Below are 24,886 nucleotides of genomic sequence, written 5' to 3'. Positions count from 1 at the left end.
AGGGTAAATTTTCAACATTTTTTAAAAATGGAAATAAAAGCAAATTTTTTTGTGCAAAAAACACCCTAAAATGAAAATTTTTCATGTTGGAATAACATCTTTTTTTGGGGTAAATTTTCAACATTTTTTAGCAATGGTGTTAAAGGTAAAGCATCATGACTCCAAAAAATCTTAAAATTACAACGATTTTTAGGCATGACATTAAAGGTAAATATCGCATCTCTGAAAATCCTTAAAATTCCAACAAGTTTCAGCCATGATGCTAAAGATAAAATAATTATAATTTTTTTCCACCATAGCATCAAAGATAAAATATCATGACTCAGAAAAACCTTAAAGTTTTGATCATTTTTCAACCATAGAATTAAATCTGAAGATCTTGACTATAGAAAACCTTATGTTTTGAACATATTTTAACCATGGAATTATGGAAAAATTATAAAACTAAAAGAACTTTAAAACTAGTTGCAATTGCAAACAAGGGACTTGGAAAATTTGTTTGCTCCCATGTTGCGCTCTCCCTCTAAGGTCGCATTCAAAATTTTAGCCTGATCAACCTACTCCTCTCTCCCATGGCCCCTCTGAAGTCTAATCCAGACAGGGTTCGCTAAGTTGTTTCCCCCCCTGATGTTGTTACTCTGCCCTTTTCCAATCTCATTACCTCCATTGGACCACCTCGAGATCGACCTTCCATCTCTAAGTTTGTTAAAAAACTTGAGGAAATTCCATAAATTTTGCCTCCTGTAATGCCTCGAAAAGCTTCTTTATATTTGCCTGAAATGGGTCTCGTTGGGGATTTCCAGACCTCTGGCCATCTCTAAAAGTGATGCAAAAATAGGTAGAAATAAATTTGTCTCCCTCAACTCAAGTTCAAATATCCATTCACTTTTGTGGTATAGGTTATTTTACATTCTATTTCAAATCTACAGAAGACAGATTTTATCTTCAAAAATGGACCATACTTCATGGACACAAGAGGCCTATACTTGAACAGATGGACTCCAGACATCGATCCTGAACTTGATGTCCATAATATTGTTCCAGATTGAGTCTATCTTCCTCATATCCCACTATGTTGTTGGGGAGATGAGTCTTTCAAATCAATAGGTAATGCATTTGGAAAATATATAGACTAAAGCGAATCAAAAGAGAATATGCATTCATGTGCTCGAATATGTGTGGAAGTTGACCTTAGAAAGGGACTACCAGAAATAGTGAATATCAAGGTAGAAAACTCGAATCACATACAATACGTGGACTATGAGCATCTTCCATTCAGATGCAAGGTATGTCATGAATATGGTCATTTTGCAAATAGATGCCCTAAAAAAGAAGTAGAAGAAGCAGCTAAAACTCAAGATCCTCACTAGGAAACTGTAAAATGAAAAAAATATCGTAATAAACCTTCAAAATCCTTATTTGCCCCCTCTTCATCCCCTCCTCCCCGGGTTGACACTCCTTCCTCCTCTTCCTTTTTCCAGCCTCCATATCCCAACCTCTTCACTTCTCTAACACCCCCTCCCGAACCCTCTCTTGCTAGATAGGATGTCCTCCCTCTCCCCTTGTGAATCCTTTATCTCCTCCCCTCCCTCCCCTCCTACTTAATCCTATCTTCCTCCCCTTCTTCCTCATCCTATCTCCCCTCCTACTTAATCCTATCTTCCTCCCCTTCTTCCTCATCCTATCTCCCCTAGCCCTCCCTTGATCCCCTTTCCTCCTTCCTTTGAAAGGATCCTAAAAAGAAACCAATCCAAGGAATCTCTCTTTCCTACTGACAGTCATAAGAATCCAAGAAGGAAAACAAACAAGGAAATAGGAGATGAAGCAACATTAAATGTGATGGCCATGGGTACCCAGCAACCAATGGAAACATACATAGAAAAAAGTATTGGAAAAAAGGAAAAATCAGTTCAAACAGACTAAGGGAAAAGTCCCTCTACCCCATCCCACAGTAAATAATGAATTTTGTATCCTTGAATTACAAAGGTCTCAGGCATCCCTCGAAAATAAATGTTGCAAAAGATCTTGTTAAATCTGAACATATCCACATCTTCCTAATTCAGAAGACCAAGTCATCTGAATAATAAATGAAGAACTAGATAATTCAAAAAACAAAACAATATGAAGGAACGTCAATAAATTCAATAGGTTCCTCTGGTAGTATTTACACAATGTGGAAACAATCCTCTTGGGAACTTATTTTTCAAATCAAAGAAAAACATTGGATAAATATTGTACTTAGAAGTTAAAATTTTGGACATCAAATAAGCATATTCAACATCTATGCTCCCCCTCACTTCAAAGACAAGGAACAATGTTGGCAATCCCTCACCGATTTCTTAAATTCGGAAATCAAAAAAAAAATATTTTCAGAGGAGATCTAAATCTAACCCTACCGCATATGAAAAAAGGACGAATTTTCCATGCAGACCCTTTTAGAGACAGGCTCGAGAACATCATAGAAGTTCACAGTTTAGTGGAAATTTCTCCAAAAAATGGCAAATTCACTTGGAGCAATAAAATATTTGGTTAGAACAATATCAAAGAAAGGTTGGATAGATTTTTAATCCAAGACAACCTTATCTCAAACTATAACTCAATGATCTCAAAAATTATTCCCTTAGCACCCTCAGATCACAAGTCGATTGCCATAAAATTTAGGGAAGGTGCAAATTTATGTCCTCTTCCTTTTTGATACAATCCCCTTCATGCTAACTTTGAAGAAGTGAGAACATTGGTCTCTTTAGTTTGGAATCAAAGTATAAATGCTTCCCCAAGCTTCATCTGGGAATCAAAGTTAAAGAATGTCATAAATGTAGAAATTCCCACTGTAGATCACCTGGTAAAGCAATGTACTAAAGCAAAACACTTGATCTACTTCTACAAACAATTTACCGGAATCTTAATCGAACATGAGCAACATCAACCAAGAACAGATATAACTTAGAATGAGAAGTAATCAACCATAACACAGAAGATATAACACTGGGGAAAGCACTAGTCTGAAACCCCAACTTTGTATTATCATACAAGTGGAAATCTTGTTCAAGTTACAAAAAGAATCAGCTCTCAAGATATCATGCTCTCTCTGCAATCAAACAATACAACTCACAGACTCAATAGACATACAATATATCTTCCTCAAGCCCTCCAAGCCTCCTATTTCCTTGTGCAGTTTTGATTGGGGTCCAATGATATCACGTGTGAATTGGCCTCATCACACTCACTGTAACCTTTGATCCAACTGTGCAATCCTTAAGGAATAATATTCCTTCTGCATGCAAGGAATATTCACAATGGAATATTCTTGCAACTGATAGTACATTGTCCCTTCATCTGATCTCAACTGGTTCTCTGACTGAACTGACATGCATGAGCTATCCATGAGTGAATACTCAATTATCTGAAATATAGTAGTTACATTCATGCAAGCATTAACTAACTGAACTCTCATTAATTTAACAAACTGTTAAATTCATCTAACTGGACTTGACTCAGTTAACTGGGCCAACTAATTACAACTCATCCTTATCTCTTTAACTGATGGATAAATCCCTCAATCAAAGGAGAAATTGTTGCATGTCCTCACATAGACTTCATGTTCATAATTCCTTAACTAATTAACTCAATATGAATTAATTAATCAATTTACAAATAGTTGTTAACATCAAATTCGAATTTTACTTCCTATGTTTAGTCCAGGGACTGACTAAAATAAGAAGGGATCCCGAAATGCTATTTTTAGAAAAGCTATTTTTAGCACTTTCACTTTTCACCCATTGTTGCTAAGATCCACAATGGTTGAACTGCTATTTATAGCTGGGATATTTATAGCAGTGCTATTTTTAGCATTTTCTATTTTTAGCATTTCTTGTTGCACATTTCAACACTCCCTCTCAACAAGAAAGGGATTATCAGTAACCCCAAACTAGTCTCTGTGGAACTCAAACTTGCATTTGGAAAATTCCTTAGTCAAAATGTTTGCATCCTGCTCCTCGGTCAAAACATACTGCAGCATCATGATCCTCTTGACCACACAGTCCCATAGATGATGGTAATGGATATCTATGTGCTTGAACCTGTCATGAAACACTGGATTCTCAGAGAGTTTTATGAAACTCTGATTATCACAGTATATCATTGTAGGATCCATCATCTGACCAAATAATCCCACTAGAATCTTTGGCATCCAAATGGCCTCGCATGCTGCCTGACTAGCAGCCATGTACTCAGCCTCTGCTGAGCGAAGTGCAACTGATCTATGTTTCCTGCTGGACCGGGAAACTGCAGTTGAACCAAGGTTGAAGATTCCTCCAAAAGTGCTTTTCCGGTCTCATGGACTACCAGCCCAATCCGCATCCGTGAAGCCTTGCAATTTCACTCCCTCTGTCCATTTGTACCATAATCCGTAATGTGTAGTGCCTCTGAGATATCTCAGCACATGCTTCACTGCCTTCCAAAATAGCTTGGTAGGCTAAACCATAGCTTGACTCAGTTGATTCACCGCAAAGCATAAGTTGAGTCGTGTGTTCACCAGATACATAAGAGAACCCACCAACTACTGATAAATAGTAGCAACTACTACCTCACCTGAAGTAGCATCCTCCTTCCTCCAATTCCTAGCTAGAGGAGTCTACATGGATTTTCACTTCTCCATGTGAAAGTTCCTAAGTATCTCATTGGCATACTTTCCTTGAGACACAAATACTTCCCCATCTTTCTGCCACACTTCCATGCCTAGAAAGTAGTGCATGAGGCCCAGTCCTTCATCTCAAACTCTCTTGCAAGGTCCTCCTTGCAAGATTTGATCAGTTGATCATCACCTGTCAAAATCAAATCATCGACATAAAGTAAAATAATCAATGGCTTACCTTCTGCCATGATGTGGTAAAGGTTTGAATCTGCTTCACTCTTGGTGAAGCCCAATATGGTGAAATAGTTGTTGATCCTGGTATACCAAGCATGGGGTGCTTGCTTCAGCCCATACAGTGCTCGCTTGAGTCGACAAACATGCCACTCACAATCGAAGGTCTCAAATCCTTCAAGCTGCTCAATGTATACCTCTTCCTCAATCTTCCCATTGAGGAACACCATCTTCACATCCATCTGATGGATCTTCCAACCCATCTAAGCTGATAGAGCTAGCATCAATCCGATAGATGAGTACCTTGCTACGAGAGCAAAGGTCTCATCTTAATCGATCCCCTCAACCTGTGAGAAACCTTGGGCAACAAAACTTGCCTTGTGTTTCTCAACACTGCCATCAGCTGCCTACTTTACCTTGTAAAGCCATCGAGAACTAACCACTGACTTGTCCCCAGGTCTAGGGACAACATCCCACACATTGTTCCATGTTATAGAATCATACTCTTCTACCATTACATCAACCTAGACTGGTTTATGTACTGCCTCCTGAAAAGAAGAAGGTTTGGTCGCTACACACTCCCCAACCAGGGCCATGTAGCCAGTGTATCTCTTGGGAGATCTCCTCTGTCTATGCTGAGAGGATGGTTGCTCCACATTCTCTCTCGCATCTAGCATCAATCTATCATCTTCTTGCGATCGTTTCCGCCCATCTCTAGAAGACTCTCTAGGAGTGGTGGTCTCCACTACTGTATCCTCTGCATGTGGCTGATCCACATCATTAGGAGGCTCCTCCTCCTTTGGAACTAAAAGTTCCTCATCACCATGCAACTTGAGCTCCCCCTTAGGTGACACTCGCATGGCTCTCTACTCGTCAAACTTCATATCCATGTGCACTACGGTCCTCTGACTGGCAGGCAAAAACACACGATATTTGTGGGGCGTATCTGTGTACCCCACAAGTATCCCCAACTCAGTTGTTGGGTCTAGCTTCTTCCGAGCATCTTTGGTCACATGATAGTAAACTGATGATCCAAAGATGTGGAAGTGACTCACATCTGGTCGGTTCCCCAAAAATGCCTCCATAGGTGTCTTCATCCCCAAGATACAATGAGGACTTCTGTTTTGAAGTTACACTATTGTATTGCATGCCTCAGCCCACAAATGAAGTGGTAGGCTTTGGTCATGCAACATCGCTTGAGTTTCTCCCACAATAGATCTATTCTTCCTTTTGGCCACCCCATTCTGTTGTGGGTTATGAGGTGTCGTCAGTTCCCGTTTAATTCCTTCTATAGCACAGAAGTCTTTAAACTGCTGGGAAACATACTCTTCGCCATTGTCGCTACTCAAGGCTTTTACTTTCTTTCCAAATTCTTTCTCTGCCAAGGCTTTAAACTCACAAAACCTCAAGAAGGTCTAATCCTTCTTTTGTATAAAGTAGATCTGACATCTACGAGAAAAATCATCAATAAAAATAACATAGTACCTTTGCTTAGCGATGGAGGCTGTAGAGAATGGTCCACATACATCTGAGTCAACTCCCTCCAGGATTGCTCCAGCTCTACTATCCTGATCCTGAAGGGAAGCTTTTGCATACTTACCTAGGGTGCATCCTTTGCATGTATATGTTTGCTCCAGTTTTCCCTTGGGTAAGCTAGTAGAATTTTGTTGTATGATCTTCAAGGCCCTGTGATGCAAGTGGCCTAGTCTTCTATGCCATAGCTCGCTAGCATCTTGGCTTTGCACCACCTCTACTTTGGAACTCAGTGCAAAACAGTCTTCTACCTCCAGCTTGTAGAGATTCTTTACTTGAATCCCAATTCTCTTGGTCTATCCGGTGCCGATATGCCTCAAAAAAACTTTTCCTTTACTAAATACTACATCATAGCCTTTATCTTCTAGCATAGCAACAGATACAAGATTCTTTTTCAAACCTGGTACATACTTAACAACAGATAGGGTGAGAGGAGCACCATGCTCCCTCTGAAACACAACTGTACCTTCACTTGAGAAATAGTACTTTCCATCATCGCCCATCTCGATCCGCATCTGGAGATCCTTCTCCTCCAATGTACTGAAAATATTCTTGTCACCTGACATGTGGAAAGAAGGTCCACTATCTAGGTACCAAACACATCCCATCATGGACGAAACCATGCATTTGATAAGCGAGAAATCCAGCTCAAACTGTGAGGCTAATGCATCACCATCAAATCCCTTGGAGGAACCCTTCTTGGATTTCTTTAGTGGACAATTCATTGCATAATGGCCCACTTCATGACAGTGAAAGCATCGCACTTTTGACTTGTCAACCTTCTTCCCATCATGAGAAGATTTGGATTGGGACGCCTTCCCTTTCCCTTTCTTTGCTTTACTCACTAAAGCTAGATTTTCTTCATCATCTTGTTTTAATGAAGATCCATCCCCGGTGCTTCACCTTATCTCCTCCTACATCAGATCCGACCAAAGTTGTTCACAATCGGGCAGTTTCTCTCTTCCATTAACTGAGCCTGGTAGCTATGCTAGCTCTTAGGAAGACCGAGGAGTGCATGACTCACCATGTCATCATCAGCAGTCATGATCCCTACACTTCCAAGCTCACCCCGCAGGTGGTGAGCTTGTTCAGGAATGTAGAGATTGTGTCGCCCTTTTCACACTTGATCTTTTGAAGCTTATCTTTCAGTGCCAGCTTCCTCTGATCACTGCTTTTTTATAAATATCTTTCAATGTTTTCCACCTCGAAAATGGAGTCTCCTTCCCATGGAGGCTCAAGACAATGTGATCTTGAACTCCCTCCAGGAGGATTCTCCTTGGTCTAGTCACACACTTTTTCCATTCTACCCGTTGAGTAGCATCAGTCGGCTTCTGGACTTCTTGATCAATGAAGTCCTTTAGGTCATTATCTTCTAATACTACCTCCATGCAATCCTTCCATGCTATATAATTCGAACTTCCATTAAGGGCATATTCGAGTCTTAAACCATTGTATGCCATAGGTGAAATAGATGTGATAAGAACTCAATTCAATATTCAAAAACCAAACTTTGAACTTCTCCTGCTTGTATATTGTTCTTCCTTGATCACCTTTGCTCTAATACCATGTAGAAATTCCCATTGTAGATCACTTAGTAATGCAATGTACTAAAGCAAAACACTTGATCTACTTCTACAAACAATTTAGTGGAAGCTTAATCGAACATGAGCAACATCAACCAAGAACAAATATAATTGAGAATGAGAAGTAATCAACCATAACACAGAATATATAACACTGGGGAAAGCACTAGCCTGAAACCCCAACTCTGTATTATCATACAAGTGGAAATCTTGTTCAAGTTACAAAAAGAATCAGCTCTCAAGCTATCATGTTCTCTCTGCAATCAAAAAATATAGCTCACAGACTCAATAGACAGAATATATCTTCCTCAAGCCCTCCAAGCCTCCTATTTCCTTGTGCAGTTTTGATTGGGGTCCAATGATATCACATGTGTGAATTGGCCTGATCACACTCATTGTAACCTTCAATCCAACTACGCAATCCTTAAGGAATAATATTCCTTCTGCATGCAAGGAATATTCACAATGGAATATTCTTGCAACTGATAGTACATTATCCCTTCATCTGATCTCAACTGGGTCTCTGACTGAACTGACATGCGTGAGTTATCCATGAGTGAATATTCAGTTATCTAAAATACAGTAGTTACATGCATGCAAGCATTAACTAACTGAACTCTCATTAATTTAACAAACTGCTAAATTAATCTAACTAGACTTGACTCAGTTAACTGAGCCAATTAATTACAACTCAATATTGCAATTCATCCTTATCTCTTTAAATAATGGATAAATCCCTCAATCAAAGGAGAAACTGTTGCATGTCCTCACATAGACTTCATGTTCATAATTCCTTAACTAATTAACTCAAGATGAATTAATTAATCAATTTACAAACAGCTCTTAACATCAAATTCGAATTTTACTTCCTATGTTTAGTCCAGGGACTGACTAAAATAAGAAGGGATCCCGAAATGTTATTTTTAGAAAAGTTGTTTTTAGCACTTTCACTTTTCACCCATTGTTGCTAAGGTCCACAATGGTTGAACTGCTATTTATAGTCGAGCTATTTAAAGTAGTGCTATTTTTAGCATTTTCTATTTTTAGCATTTCTTGTTACACATTTCAACAATAAATAAACTAAAGGAATGGGTAAGAATACACGACAAAGAACCACATCAAAAGAAAATCAAGTTACAAAGAGAGTTAGAACATGTCCAGAGGAGTATGGAATAAGGAGAATTAACAAAGGAGAAACAAATGAAATAAAAATAAACTTATTGAGAAATATACAAGAATAACATAAATGAGGAAGAAACATGGAGGTTAAAGTCCAAGAACCTATGGATACAATCTGACGATAAGAATGCAACCTTCTTCCACAACACCACCAAAATGAGAGTGATCAAAAATCACATAGAGTCAATCAAAGGAGAACAAGTTGTTGAAATAAAGGGACAAGAAGAAATAAAAAAGGAAGCACATCAGAATTTTAAAAGTTTTCTTTCTGTTGATTTTGGGAATTCAAACCACGAAGAATTCATTAGACACATTCCCAAGTTAGTTTCTGAGGAGGCAAATTAAGCTCTATCCAAATAATTGGAAGAAGAATAATTACAGTCTACCATTTGGAATCTTCACCCTGATAAAGCACCAGGACCTGATTGTTTCTCCATTGAATTCTTCCGCTCATGTTTGTCACTCATTAAAAAGGATCTTCTAAACATTATTCGATTGGTCTTCAGAAAAAAGGAAAATAATAAGCAACACTAACTCCACCTTCTTGGTCCTCATCCCAAAAGAATATGTACCTTCATCCTTTCATCGCTTTAGACCTATATCCCTATGCAATTCTTCCTATAAAATTATCTCTAAGATTTTAACAAACAGGCTTAAACTTCTCCTTCCCATTCTAATTTCTAAAAATCAAGGAGGTTTTGTTCCAAATAAAATTGTTGACAACATTATTCTTGTCCAAGAAGCTATTCACTCTATTTTATCTAGAAAATAACAAGGCTTCATGTTGAAACTTGATATGGCTATTGCATTCAATAGAGTCAATCATTCCTTTCTATTTTATTTCCTTCCAAAGTTTGGCTTCGCCTAAGATTTCATTGATCTTATAGGAGCCTACATTCAAGTCCCTTGGATTGCCCCCCTTATCAATGGAAGACTAGGAAGCTTCTTTCAAATTTCAAAAAGATTAAGGCAAGGCTACCCACTTTCTCCTTCCCTATACATCATGATGGAAAAATCTCTTAACAAATATTTAGAGCAAAGTAGACAGAGTGGCTCCATCACTGGCACTGACTTCAACACATGAGTCAAGAGCATAAACCATTCCCAATTTGTCGATGATACCATTTTCATGGGAGGATATTCGTGTATCGTTGCAAAAAGATTCAAAACCATCCTAGACAAATTTCTGGAGGCCTCTGGTTGCCTACTAAATAATGCAAAAAGAAACATTTACAGATGGAACTCCCCTACTAAAACTCTAGAGCGTATTTCTCAAATATTCAAAATTCCTTTCAAAACAAATTGGTCACACTTCAAACACTTAGGTCTACCTATTTCAAAATATGTCTTGACATCAAAGGTTTGGCATTCTTCCATAGACAAAACGAAAAATAAAATTCAAAATTGGGGTATGATCCGACTTAATTTATCAGGGAGAATTACATTGATTAAATTTGTTTTTTCAACCCTTCATCTTTACCAATTTTTTGTCATTCAAGCTTCAATGAGAATACAAAAGCAGATAGAACTAATTATAATGGATTTCTTATGGAAAGGGGGCAAATAAAAGATAAAGTAATTCAACTTGGTAAATTAGAAACAAGTCACTGAGGCACCTCTATCCGACTCTTGCGGCTAATGAATATCACCTTTGGAGAAAATCTCATATGGAGATTCATGTCAAGTGAAACTACTTTATGGAAACAAGTCCTTGAGAAAAATTATTTGAACTCTGCTCGTCAACATTTTCTCACAACAAAAATGCCCATTATACCTTGCACACAAATCTGGAAACCTCTAAAAATAGCTCTCCCTCTAGTTAAAGGAAACACTTCCAGAATTCTAGGTGGTGAACATAATATAAATATTTGGAGAGACAACATCATGGGAAAATCCCCCCTCTCTGACCTTCAAGGCATACTTCCTCTGAAGACATGGATGATAAGAAGAGATATTTATAGTCTTTATCAAATTTCAAATTGGAATCAACAAGATAACTCTTGGGAAGGTTGGATCCCCCCATCCCTTCCTCTTGATCTCAGAAACCAATGGCATTTGCTTCTCACTCATCTCAAAGGAGCAGTACTAATAATTCTCTGTCAGCAAGATGAATTCAAATGGAACCCAACATGTGGGGATTTCTCAATAAAATCAGGTTATGGAAAGCTTCAAGAAGATTATTGCCAACCTGAATGGCCTCTATGGAAATTAGTTTGGAAGATAGACAGCCCTCCTAATAAAATAAAAATATCATTTGGACTTTGCTAAAAGGAAAAATCCTAACTGCAGAAAATCTAAGAAAAAAAGGCATATAGGGACCCTCAATATGCCCTCTATGTCAAAGAGCTGAAGAAACCATCCAACATTTATTCATCAGTTGCAAATTCACTGAAGAATCTTGGCATCTGTTGGTCAACCCTCTCGAGGTCATCATCAACTCAAATCTCATCCTTTCATATTTCTATGCTAATTGGAAAACAATTTACCCCTACTCTTTAAAAAAGAATAATTTGATAAAGATATTTTGGAAAAGTCTTCCATCTTTTTTATGTTGGCAGATATGGCTTGCCATAAATAAACAAATATGTCAAAATATAAAGCCAAAACTTGGAGTTTGGAAACTGAATTCATATTATCAAAAGGGGTAAAGAATTTGGATGATAGTCTTCTCCAACATGAAGAGAAAATTTGGTTTATATTTGTATTAGACCGATCTCACTCCACTGTTAGCCTTCCCATAAACACTCCCCTTAAGTCGAATGACTGGAAAATTCATTTGGAAGAAAGGGAATTGTCAACTTGGTTAAACTCCCTTAAGAGACCATGTCTTTTTTTTGATGGAGCATTAAATTCTAATCCAAGTAATGCAGGCGCAGGAGATTATATCACTGATCAGCAGAGTGTAAACACTATCTCCTTCGAGTGGGCCTCAGTATAGATACAAACAACAAAGTAGAAGCATACAAGTTTTTATTGGTCTCCCAAATCCTCAGCAACAAAAATTTTGTGAGTCTAGTCATCACTAGGGACTTTTCAATCCTCATTCAACAAATGGTTAGGAACTCAAAGCCTAAAAATACTGATCTTGGTCAAATCATCTGCAGAATCCAACACGATCTCAAAATTTTAGGAAATGCCTCTTACTATCATGTTATAAGAGAGAATAATAAGATCATTGATGAGCATGCAAACAACGCCTATGTCATACCTCAAGGAAAAGTAAGTATTAACAATGATATCTATTCGAAATTCATCGCTTAATACCTCCCCCCCCATTCCCCAACTCTTTCATATCTCGTTATCAGAAAACCTCGACCTCGGCTCTCATCCTTTCTGTCAAAGGTCAGTGTCAATATCTCTTTGAATCCCTCATCGGAAAAATCTCCACCCTCAATGTTGATTTGCAGCCTTTCTCAATTTCATCTATTTTTCGTTTGTACTTCTCAAATCCATTGGAATAATGGCCCCAAAGACTCTCGGGCTCCCCATTTGATGGCTCTCTCCTTTATATTCCCCTCATCCCATTTCCTACTTCGCGCAGCTCTCTTTCTCTCCAACTCCTGATCTTCCCTTTTCTTCTAGAAAATTTGTCCCCTCGACTTTTTCTACACTTCCCTTCTTCATCGATTGCCTCTCAGTTGCGCTTCATTCCCTTGTCTTAGATCCCTTGTTCCAGCTACTCCCCAGCTATCCTCAGCATGGATGCAACCCAGTCACAGTCATGCCTGCATTGCAAATCCCACAAAGTTGTTCTAGAGCATATTTGTTATATGGACAATTAGTGGAAAGAAAGATGCAGATCTGAGATGGGTTATCTGTCTCACCAACTCAGCGAACATAGGAAATCTATCGAACAACTCAAAAATCGATGTGAACACCTCAAGAATGCACTCAATACTCTGTAAGAAATGGTGGAAAAAAAGTAGGATAAAACTCCAAATCGAAGTATTGTGGTAGAAAATATTAGCAATATGAGGAGAATTCTATTAACAAAGAATACGAGGAATAGACAGCTTCATGAATCCAAGGACCTGCTTCTCTTTTCAACAGAAAGTAATCTATGTATCGGCACCATACTCTTTCTCTAATACAGGTATGTTAAGTAATTGTAGTCTACTTCTACAACAATTTGTAAGAATCTTTAAGCTAAATTAGTTGGAAAATTAGGTATATATGATCAATATGTAGAAGTTGGAAAATAAGGATCAGGGATTTTTTCCTCTCTTCTCTCCCTGATCTGTTCAACCTCAATGTACTCAGGAGTTCTCCTCCCTCTTTTTTTGGAATGAATTTAACATACCTGAACTTGTTAAAAAAAAACTTTAAAACTAAACACTTGAAAGAAAGAGTCATTAAACCAAAAGTGATTTCTTTTTTGAACGCTAAAAGTATAGCTATTTCAAAATCTTATCCTAAGGGAACTTGACACATTGCAACAAAAAAATAAAAATCAACCATCAAATTGACACACAATGGAGGCAAACTCGACCCATTGCAATGAAAACTTAAAAATCAACCATGAAATTGACACATTGTGGGGGCGGACTAAATCCATTATAACGAAAACTTTAAAATCAACTATGAAATTGACACATAATGGGGTCAGGCTGCTAGTCAAGGATCAACACGAACCCTATAGAAAAAAAAAAAAAAAAAATGAAAACTACAAAACAAAACAAAAATTAAAACATTGGAAAAAAATAAAAATAATAATAATAATACAAGTAAAAATAAAAATAAAAAAAATTTAAAAAATAAATGACCAAAAAAATCAAATATAAAAAAAATATTTAAAAAAGGACAAAAAAATAAAAATTAACTTAGAAAAGATAAAATTTAAACAAAAAGTAAAAACAAAAAAATATTAAAAAAAGGTGTAAAAACAAGAAAATATGCCCAAAAAACATAATTTAAGAAAAAATTAAAAATTAATACAAAAAGACAAAACAATAAAAAATAAATAAATAAATAAAACAAAATTGGATAATTTTAAAAACAAAAACAAAAATTAAAAAAAATGAAATAAAACATTAGAAAAAATCATTAGAAAAAATAATAATAATCATTAAATAAATAAATAAATAATCAATTAACAAAATTAGAAAAAATAAATAAAAATAATTGAGACCTTAGCCCGCGACCTGGGGCGCTAGGTTGGGGCTTGGTAGCTCCCCCCGCCCTGGTCCGCAACCCCTCAACTGGTTGGGCGGGGGTGGTCGGGTAGGCCATTTATTTTTTTAATAGTTTTTTTTGATGTTTTTTGTTTTCAAATTGTTTTTTTATTCTTATTTTAAAGTTTTCTTTTTTTTTACTTTTTCAATTTATTTATTTTTTTCTATTTTAATGTTTTTATTTTACTTCATTTTTAAAATGTTGTTGTTGTTGTTGTTGTTGTTGTTGTTTTAGTTTAATTATATTTTTTATTTTTTTTAATGTTTTTTTAGTTTAATTATAGTTTTTATTTTTTTATTTTTATTTTTATTTTTTATGTTTCTAATTTTTATTTTTAAAGAACTTTTTTTATTGTTTTTTTAAATTGTACGTTTTAAATTCATTTCTTTCATTTTGATTTAAAATTTTATCTGATTTTTTTTTTTGGAAAAAAATAAAACAAATCAAATGTCTTCATTTTTTTTAAATAAATTCTTAAATAAAATCATAAAAATTGTTATTTTTCCAACTTTTTTAATCCAATTTTTCATAAAAATACTTTACTTGACATCTCATTTTTAGCAAAAAGGTCCACAAATACGTATTTTTTTAATTATATCTATATGCAAAATGTGTATTTTTTGTCGAGCGTTTAAATTTATTATTTTTTAGTGACAATTATTTTATGTATGTTGAAGTATTAATTAATGATAAAATTAATAATAATAAAATAAAATAAATAAATAAATAAAAATAAAAAATAAAATAAAAATCTTAACCTCAAAATATTTTTTTTTTATTTTTTTTTTAACTTTTCAAAAAAAATTAAAAAAATTCATTATAAAAAAACATTACAAAGATAAACAAAAAACACAAGTTTGGAAAACCCCTAAAACACAAACATCTTAGGACGAACAACAAGAAGACAAATAAGGCAACTTGAAAAATGGTTAAATAATAAACATTTAAAAAATATATTGCATACTTAGGACATAAGAAAATTTAAAGTGTCAAAAATATGCCTAAAAAAGGGTTGATGTTTTCCAAAGTTCACATGAAAATCACCAACATTTTAAAAAAAATATCCATACTTAGTATATCAAAAAAATTAAAGTGTTAAAAATAAACTCAAAAAAGGGGGTTGATGTTGCATCAACACTTTTCAAATTGGCGTGAAAATCACTAACATTTAAAAAAAAAATGTGCATACTTAATACATAAGAAAATTTAAAGTCTCACAAGTATGCTCCAAAAAATGTGTATTCTGAAGCAACACTTTTCAAAATCAAAGGATTTTTTGCTACCTCTAAAAAGTGAGAACTTGGTTCAGTACCCGTTTGATTGGTCACTATGTTGGTTGTGTATCTAGATGGTATCCCCATCTTCATCAAGAGTTTGGCAGAGCATTTGCAACATATTCGGCATGTCCTTCAAACCTTGTGACAACACAAGCTATGTGCCAACCTGGAGAAATGCTTCATTAGCATGGACTAGGTCTAATATCTGGGCGACATAATTAATGAGAAAAGTGTGCATGTGGATCCAACTAATATCCAAGTCATTCAGTATTGACCGGCCCCGAAAAATCTAACATAGCTTCACAGCTTCTTCGGCCTTGCTAATTTCTATGGGAGATTCACATTCGGGTTCTCTCATATCACTTGGCCCTTAAGTCAAGTTACCAAGGGTGGAGAAAACACAAATTTTTTTTGGTGTGCATCACAACAGAAGGAATTCATTGAACTTAAACACCTCCTTTTCTCTACATTAGTCCTCACCTTGTCGGTTCTGCAACAACGATTTGAGATTGAGACAGATGCCTCTGAGTATGTTATTGGTGTCTTCCTCACTCAACAAGGGCATCTAGTGGCCTATCACAGTGACACGCTCTATAATAATTTTCAAAGGTACCCCGCCTATGATTCTATTATACCGGCATGTCAGCAATGGAAACATTATATTCTAGGGAATGAGATGATCATCCACATGGATCAACGATCTCTTTAATTCATGTAGACACAAGGGAAGTTGCAGAACGATCGCCATAAAAAATGGTCCACATACATGAAACAATCTCATTTGAACATTAAATACAAGAAGGGTAGCACCAATCACATCACATATTTCCTTAGTTGACCACCAATTGTGGCACTAAGCATAGTTCTCAACTCTTGTGGGTACGAGACCGTTGGATGGAAACAGCTATATGAAAATGACTCAAAATTAACTGCCACCTAAAAGATGTAAATGGTTGGAAATCCAGTTCAAGACTTCCACCTTTAGGATGGACTGTTGTGCTATCTAGGACATATTTTTGTTCCTTCAAGTGAGCATGCCAAGTTGGTTTGGGAGGCACATTACATCTGGGTCATAGAACAATTTTGTGTGGAGAAGACAGTGGTAGTATTGCAAAAGTATTTTATTGGCTAAAACTCCAACAGGATGTTGGCAAATATATTATATCCTCCACTTCCTGTGTGATCGCCAAGCCAACAAATAAGAAGCAAGGCATGTACACTCCTCATCCTAATCCTAGTCGGCATTGGGAATCCATCTCCATGGACTATATGTCTGGCCTTCCTTCTACCAAACATAGTAACAACTATGTGTTTGCGGTCACTGATAGATTTCTAAGGTGGCCATATTGGCTACCTGCAAAAAGAGTATGACAGCAAAAGCCACTGCCAAACTCTTCTCTGAATGAGTGTGGGTACATTTTTGGATCCCTCATACCATTATATCATATCGGGATAGTAGGTTCCTAAATTAATTCTATTCAAGCCTCTGGTCATTGTTGGACACCAAGCTCACCAAGTCCACTGCATTCCACCCCTAGGCTAATGGCCAGATAGAGGTTGTTAACAGGATTATAGTGCACATATTACACATCTGAAAATCTAAGCATCCATGAACATGAGATGAGAGTCTCCCTTATGTGCAACACAACTATAATAGAGCTCTCCATAACTCAATGGGCCACAGCCCCTTTAAGGTGGGCCTAGGATTTCAACCATTGTTTCTCATTGATGTTGCAATGCCTTTTGCAACTACACAAATAGAATCTGCACATTTTCAATATGAAGTTGATAATGCCATCAATTTTACTAAACACATTCAAAACATCTGCAAATAGGTTCATGATATCCTGGATAAATCCAATACTAAGTACAAACAATGTCATGATCAGCATCGGGTGTCACATAACTTTCAAGTGGGCGACAAGGTTTGGTTGCATTTGCAGAAGGAACATCTTGACAGAGCCCATCGAAAACTTTGACCACTCTAATACAAGCCTTACACCATCACCAAGTTTTTGGGTGACAATTCCTTCAAGCTAATCATAACCACATTCCTTAGCCTACACCCAGTATTCAATATGGGTTGCCTTCAGCCATACTTTCCACCATTGTTGGACACATTAGACATTTTTTAGCAGCTCACACCAACAGAGCTCAACCCAGATTGCATTGAACATGCCACAATTAATTAGATCATGGAAAAACAAATTAACAACACTCGCCAACAGTGGAACTAACTGTATTGGGTTTTCAAATCTGACCAACTCCTGTAAGTCCAAGGCAAGTGGCTCACTAAGCACCAAGTTGAGCAGAAATTTTCTCACCTCATGGAGGAAGTCAACAGAATGGGGGCCATTGCTTCCTATGGGCGGGACTGATCTAGATGGATATTGGTGGCCACCCACCTATTCCATTGGGACCCTGTTGTAGCTCGTTTTAAACTATGTCTTTAAATGGTAGAAAGAAAAAAATTATATATTTAAAAAAAAATCAAAATCAAAACAAACAAAAGATTTGGATTTTATTAAGGGTAAATTGATATTATTGTTGAGAATGATGTAGTGGCGAGACCAAGTCAGAGTTATTTTATATATATATATATATATATATATATATAGAGATGTACATATATATATATATATATATATATATATATATATATATATATATATATATATAAACATGCATGGAGTTAAATGGCGAGCATCTACATTGGGCCGAGTTAAATGCCATGTCGGGATCCTGTGACGGCTCCAACCCGACATCACAATATGCCCGACTATTATACCAGCGGGCAATTCTGTAAAGGAAGTCAAAGATCTTAGTTGACTTGAAATTGATGGTGGATATGAATTGCGGGATCACACCAAGAGGGCTTCCCCCGTTCTGGTGGGTGCCCCCCTAGTTTTGTAGCAAGCGAGCGCATTCAGCAGTTCAGTCCTTCACATCACCATTACATCACTCCCACGTCACCCCATCATATCACCATGTCCCATATGCCACATCATCCATCCCATACCTGTCATGTCACATTAATCCTATTTTTCCCTCCATTTTTTTGTTTCCCCATAAGCCTTGTTTTCTCTCATTCTTCCCTTTTCATTATTTTCAGTTCTCCACATTTGTAGCCGACCATTGTATAGCTTGAAATTCAAAATTATCATCACCAGTCATCTGTGAACCAAGTAATTACAAATCATATCCACTTGTTAAAGTATTCCAAATGTCAAAGAAAGCTATGTTGTTAGGTTCTTCTACCCACATTCCTCTCATGGACACCGAGAGGGATGTTTTTGACCAATTTTTCTCTTTAAATCTAATGGAACTTTGTCAACATATTCTAGTCAATCAAAAGGAGTCCCATTTGTATGTTGCAGTCATAAAATCTGGTCTTTTTGCTGCAATAATCCCCCAAACCTATGTTTTCCCAGGATTTATATAGTGATTAGTTTCTTCTCTCTATCCTCAAAAGTACTTTGTGATGAATTCATTAGGTTCAAGTGTCTTCCCTTTTAATTCAACAAGCCCTAGACTTTCCACCTTCAAGTATTTATACCTCATTTGAAGAATAAACTTTTTTGTCTGCTTTTCAAAACTTGTCTGGGAAGGATTATGCCTAGATGACTTTCTCCTTAATGCCTACAAGACAAAAATTCCCTATGGAATCTACTCAAATTTCTCTTGAAACTTTCGTTGAAGATGTAAGACCAATTCTACAAATAATTACCAAAGTATGGGAAGGGAAAATACTATTGTCATTGACTGAGCCATTTTGGGGATGTTTAGTTTAATTTTACAATGCGAGATTTTACTTGATATAATTGTCTATTGGGAGAAGCTAGTTAATTCTCAGTTGTTATACCTTGCTCTTACTGGTTGTTTTAGATTTCCTTCATTAGTGACTTATCTTTTCCTATACACTCATGTGGATAAATTTATGCATTTGGGTCTCAATATAATGGATGTTCATAAAAAGAAGCATTCAGTGTTGAATTGGATAGATACCATAAGAAATCAAGCCAAATATGAATGGTTTGTATATTTCACTTATTCTTTCTTGTCACTTTCTTACTCCATTATAAATAGTTCGCATCAACCTTGCATTTCTCCAAAGGCTCAATCTCTTTTGCAACTTAGCAAAGATGTCAAAGTGGGTGACTGGTGTAAGTTTGAAGAATATACTAAGATTAGATTGTATACAGCAGAGGTTTCCCCTTATAGACTTCCCACATTTGTTCCTATGAGGCTATTTTCTTTGGAGTTTATCAGACAAAGTTTAAATGCGGATCAAGTTCATTTTGTCCAAGCAAAGAAGGGGCACTTATTCAAATTTCCAAAAACAATTGAACATTTTGTTGTGAAAAACAGGTAGGCCATGGAAGAAGTGGAAAAGATTCTTGAAGGCATGCAATTATAGATCGGTGAAAAATGGTCATATGATCCCCATCATAGTATCTCTAACAGAAGAGTCGAAATTCATATGCTCCTTATACACATGAACCTCGACCTAATATGGAAAAAATAGCAAATGGTGGTCAAGTAAGAGTTCATGGAGGAATAGATATTGAGACTCCAAACCCCACTGAAAAGGCACTGAAAAGAGGTAGTGGAGACATAATTGATTTGGAAAGTGAAGCAAGCCAGAGTTCAAAAAGGCCAAGGTTGTCTGAGATTGAAAAGGAGCCTAAATCTTTGGCTGGAAGCTTCTAAGCTGCAATGGGTTTTCAGTTGCAATTGGGAGATAATACTTGTATACCTTCTTCTCCATTACCTGAACAAGCTTCTCAGAGTGTTTTTCTTCTTATAAAATAGTTTTATAATCAAATAGAAGAAAGGAACACGAGGGTAAAAGAAAGTATTGAATCTCGGCTTGAAACACAATCAGTTTCTAACTATCACACCAGATTATTATCTACCATGGATTTTGAGAGAAATAAATTGAAGTTGTATTTATCTCATCCTTCTGCCTTGTATGTTTCATCATCATCGGGTTTCAAGACTGTTAATTTGACTGTAGATGCAAGAGAAATCCCACTGCCTGACAAGATTAATTTGCATAGGAAAACTAGGGAATTGATATACAGTGATTTAATAAAAACATATTTAGCAGCTATCAAAGCTTAAGCTTTATTAGAAAAAGTAGTTAATCAATTAAAATTGGAAAAGGAAAATTCCAAAGCGGTGTTCACCCAAAATGAGGAGTTAAAGAAATTAATTGTAAAAATTGGTGTGAATCCTGAAGACAAGAGTGCTATATAGAAACTTTTGCAGGGGGTGGAGACTGAAATTCAGGTCCTGAGGAAAAAGCTAAAATTACCTTCTATGGAGAATGTCATGGCCCCAGAAATAGCTCAGGTGGAAAAGAAAAAATAAATTCTAACAAATCAGCTTTTGCAAATAAATAATGAAATCATTGCACTCAAGTAAATGAATTATACTTTACAACAGAAACTGGATTCACATGTTTGTACCATTCTAGTGCAATCTAATTCTAATGATCCTATAGAGAAGATGACTAGAGTGATTACAGAATTGAAAATATCAGAGGATGAGATGAAGAAGATGCAGAGAAATCTAGATTATACAAATTAGATCCTGAAAATAATAGAGAGGGAATTATCCATGGACAAAGACATAGCCTAAAGATATAAAAATGATTATCATATTGTTTCTCATGAAATTAAAGAATTGAAGGAGAAGTTGAAAGGGAACATGTCTCTCATTCAAGCTAGATATTATTTGGAATGACATTATTCATACAGTGAAGAATGTCTGGGGATTTTTTTCAATTGTGGCAGAGGAGAAATCTATTGTTAGAGACTTGGAAAGCATAATTACTACTAGTAAACAAAAGTTCCAACAACGAGAAAAAATTTCCAAAAAGATGATCAACTTCCTTAACTCTAAGTCATCACAAGAGTTAAGAGAGATGCATATTGAAGACATAATAGAATTAGTGTTGGAGATAAACAAAATGGTTTTAAAAAAATTGTACATGAAAGTAGCTGAGACAAAGTTGGCATAAATCAAAGAATCAATTTTAAAGTTTAACACCAACTTTGACAAGAGGACTAGAGAAGGATTTCCATCGTGATGGGATCAATAGGGAAATATGCTTCCTTGGGAGACTTATGAAACCTTGCTAGTAGAATCCAAAAGTAAGATTGACACTTCTCATGAAAAACAGCAGTTCTGAAGGGGGCAAAAATTGTAAATTATTTACACAAGGGACTTTCAGCTATTATGTTTGATTAGAATGCTTTTTACTGAGAAGACAAATTATAGCAGGATCAAAAATTTCATAATGGCTCACACAAGGTTTTTGAAAATTCATAGCTCAGACATGACAGTCTAGAAGAAACGCAGAGAGCAGATGTATCCCACAGCAACGACAAAAGAAGTTGGACCTTATACTACATCAGAATCTCAGATTACTCAATAAGAAGAAGCCACATTTTACTTCATCGAGGTTTTTTTTAAATGTTTTTGTAAAATGATATAATTTTGTTTTAATTTATCATGAATGTAGTCCTTTGAAGGACCAAATAGTTTGAAACAATTTAAGTAGTTACCAGTTTTGACAGTTGACAATTTCATAACTATCCTCATTGTAATTATCATACAAAAGTAAATTTTGAGGAATGAGGAAGGGTTCTAAGTTTTGGACTTCAGAAGAAAAATACTTTTCTGTGTAATCTTTGGATCTTCTTGGTATTTTAATAAAACTTTCGAAGTGATTCCAGACATATGTTGAATGTGTTATGTGTTTCCTTATATTTGTGCATTTAATTTTATTCTTCTATAGAAGAGAGTAATGAAGTTGTTGGTATTTGATATTACAGTTTCACTAAGATTATGGTATTTGTAAGTTAAAGTCAAAAAACCTTAATATGTGCTCCTCTTTTATGTATTTCATTTCATCTTTCTTCCATAATTCTGCTAAAGTTTAAAACAAGAGATTCTACTGCAAGTAGCCTGTTGTTTAAAAAACTTTCCCTAAATATTTTCATCCATTGTACTACAACTTAAAATCATATTCATCATCAGAAGGCCACTTTGAAAGGGTGTTTGATTCCAAGAAGAATTTATAGTTTTTACCTATAAAACAAATACTTTTGGAGTTTGACAATGGAACAACAAATTGGTAAATCCATCATTCTGAATAAATGCCTTGGGAACTGACCTCTACTCAGTCGAGGGTTGTATCCTAGGGTAGAACAAACCCCCAAAATGTTTTCTATCAATTTCTTATTTCTCATCACAATTTCCTATTTTGGAATTTTTCTATTTTTAACAGTTTTCGGTTCCTAAAATTTCGAAGCCATTTTGAGGTCTAAATAGTTCTTTTTAAGGAAATGAACATTCTATAGCCTAAAGTTGTTTTCCTCAAATAGACCTTTCTTACAGGCTATTGTGAATGCCAAATGGGGATCATATGCCAAATTTATGATCCTACGAAGCTGACATTCCAACTAACCCCATCAGGGCCCATACCTTTTGGTGCTTCATCTCCTAGGGTTATTTTTTGGGATGTTTAGGGTTCCTCATTGTTTCTTCATGATAAAAAGGCCTTTGAGCCTCATTGTTACAAGGTTCAGAAGGCATGTATTTGTCACATCTCTTCTCATAGATAAGCTACCATCGCCCAAGCTACTTTACTTTCCTTCTGCATGTAAAAAGTTTTCATCATTTACTATTTATTAATTGAATCTTAGTTTCATTGTATCCCTATGTTTCTATTTCAAATTTGTATTTCATTTTGTTCCTTCATAATCTACATCAGTGGTATCAGAGTGGCCTGCTCTTTCTCTGTTTTTTTCTACATGTCCCCAATGTGATCGGGGTACAAAGATTTGGGACTCGAACTATTTGAAACCTTGCAAGACCATCCTTGCTAAACTCGATGGTCTCCTGATTCAGGTGGCTCCAAAAACACTCAGAATTCAGAAGTGGATCAGAGTAGCTCAAAAACCAAAGTTCTCAGATTTCGCCCAAAATAGGACCAAATCATAGTGCTTGTCACCCTTATTCCAATGACGTGAACAGCACTCAAATCCAAGTTCATATACTCAATATATATTTGGTCAAATTTCTCGTCAAACTAGGCCATGTGGCAGCCACTTACGAGGAAAAAATTTGGAAAAGGGTTCGCGCACGGAATCTGGCGGTCGGAAAGGGCGAATTTGTCACCTCCTTAATTTTTCCATCAACCCTTAAAATACGATGAATGGTTTTTAACCGTATGTTGTATAAAAATAAAAATGGTGTGGTGGGCTACCACCCTAAACGGTTATTATTAAAATGAATTAATTATATGTTGGGCAGTCCACCCCCGGCGGACACGCCCAACCATTACACACACACACACACACACACATATATATATATATATATATATATATCACCGTATATTTGGCCACCAGCCAATTCAAAATTATTGACCACCGACACAACGGGGCTGATGGGGATCGAACCCTCCTAGCCGGTCTGGTCGGCCCGCCCCACGAGCAGACCCAGTCCACATCAAACAAAACCAATACGTAACAGCCAATCAAAACATAACAAGCCGCCTCAAAAACGACCTGACATTTTTTATGAACACACCATTTTAAAATTAATATAACACAGTTATAACATGGGGAGGCCCACTAGCTTGACCCCAGTACCTCTGCCCCCCTAAACTTAGCCCTTCACCAAATATCCCAATGGGCTTGAACTTGGAGAATCCACCCATGCAAAAAACTATAAGCATATATTTTTCATTCGTCAGGCTAGGGAGGATCATCAAATGGAGGTGGAGGACAGCAAAGGAACCCGGAGTTGCAATGGAACTGCACCTAGGAGGGGCATGTATTTCGATATGGGTATATTCCAAGGGAATATTCCATAGAATATTTCATGCAAAATCACAAAAGAATCTAAAAAATTCCCTAGAGGGCAAAAATTCGCAATGAGAAAATCATGTCAAGTTTATACTCAAACGAACCAGAATTTCACAGGGAACGTGATGGTGTGGTCTATTTCCTCATTTAAGCAGTATAATTTCAAGCAGTTAGTAATGAAAAATATTTTCAAAACCTTGAGGGATCTAAAATATTCCATTGGAGGTTGATTTTTGACTGAGACAGAATGATTCCGACTTTAAAGGAATTTTTCATAGAATTTTGCATGGACCGCAGTGGTGTGTTGGGGCTTTTGTTTTGAATTTTGAGTTTTGCATAAAGAAAAGCAAGGATAGGTGGTGAGAACAACTGTTGGAGTTTCGGGGCTGACAGCCG

This window comes from Pinus tabuliformis, chromosome 7 (genome assembly GCF_031772625.1).
Source record: "Pinus tabuliformis cultivar Carrire ecotype Pingquan chromosome 7, CPIR1, whole genome shotgun sequence".
In the NCBI taxonomy this organism is placed as follows: domain Eukaryota; kingdom Viridiplantae; phylum Streptophyta; class Pinopsida; order Pinales; family Pinaceae; genus Pinus; species Pinus tabuliformis.
This window is presented reverse-complemented; position numbering follows the sequence as displayed.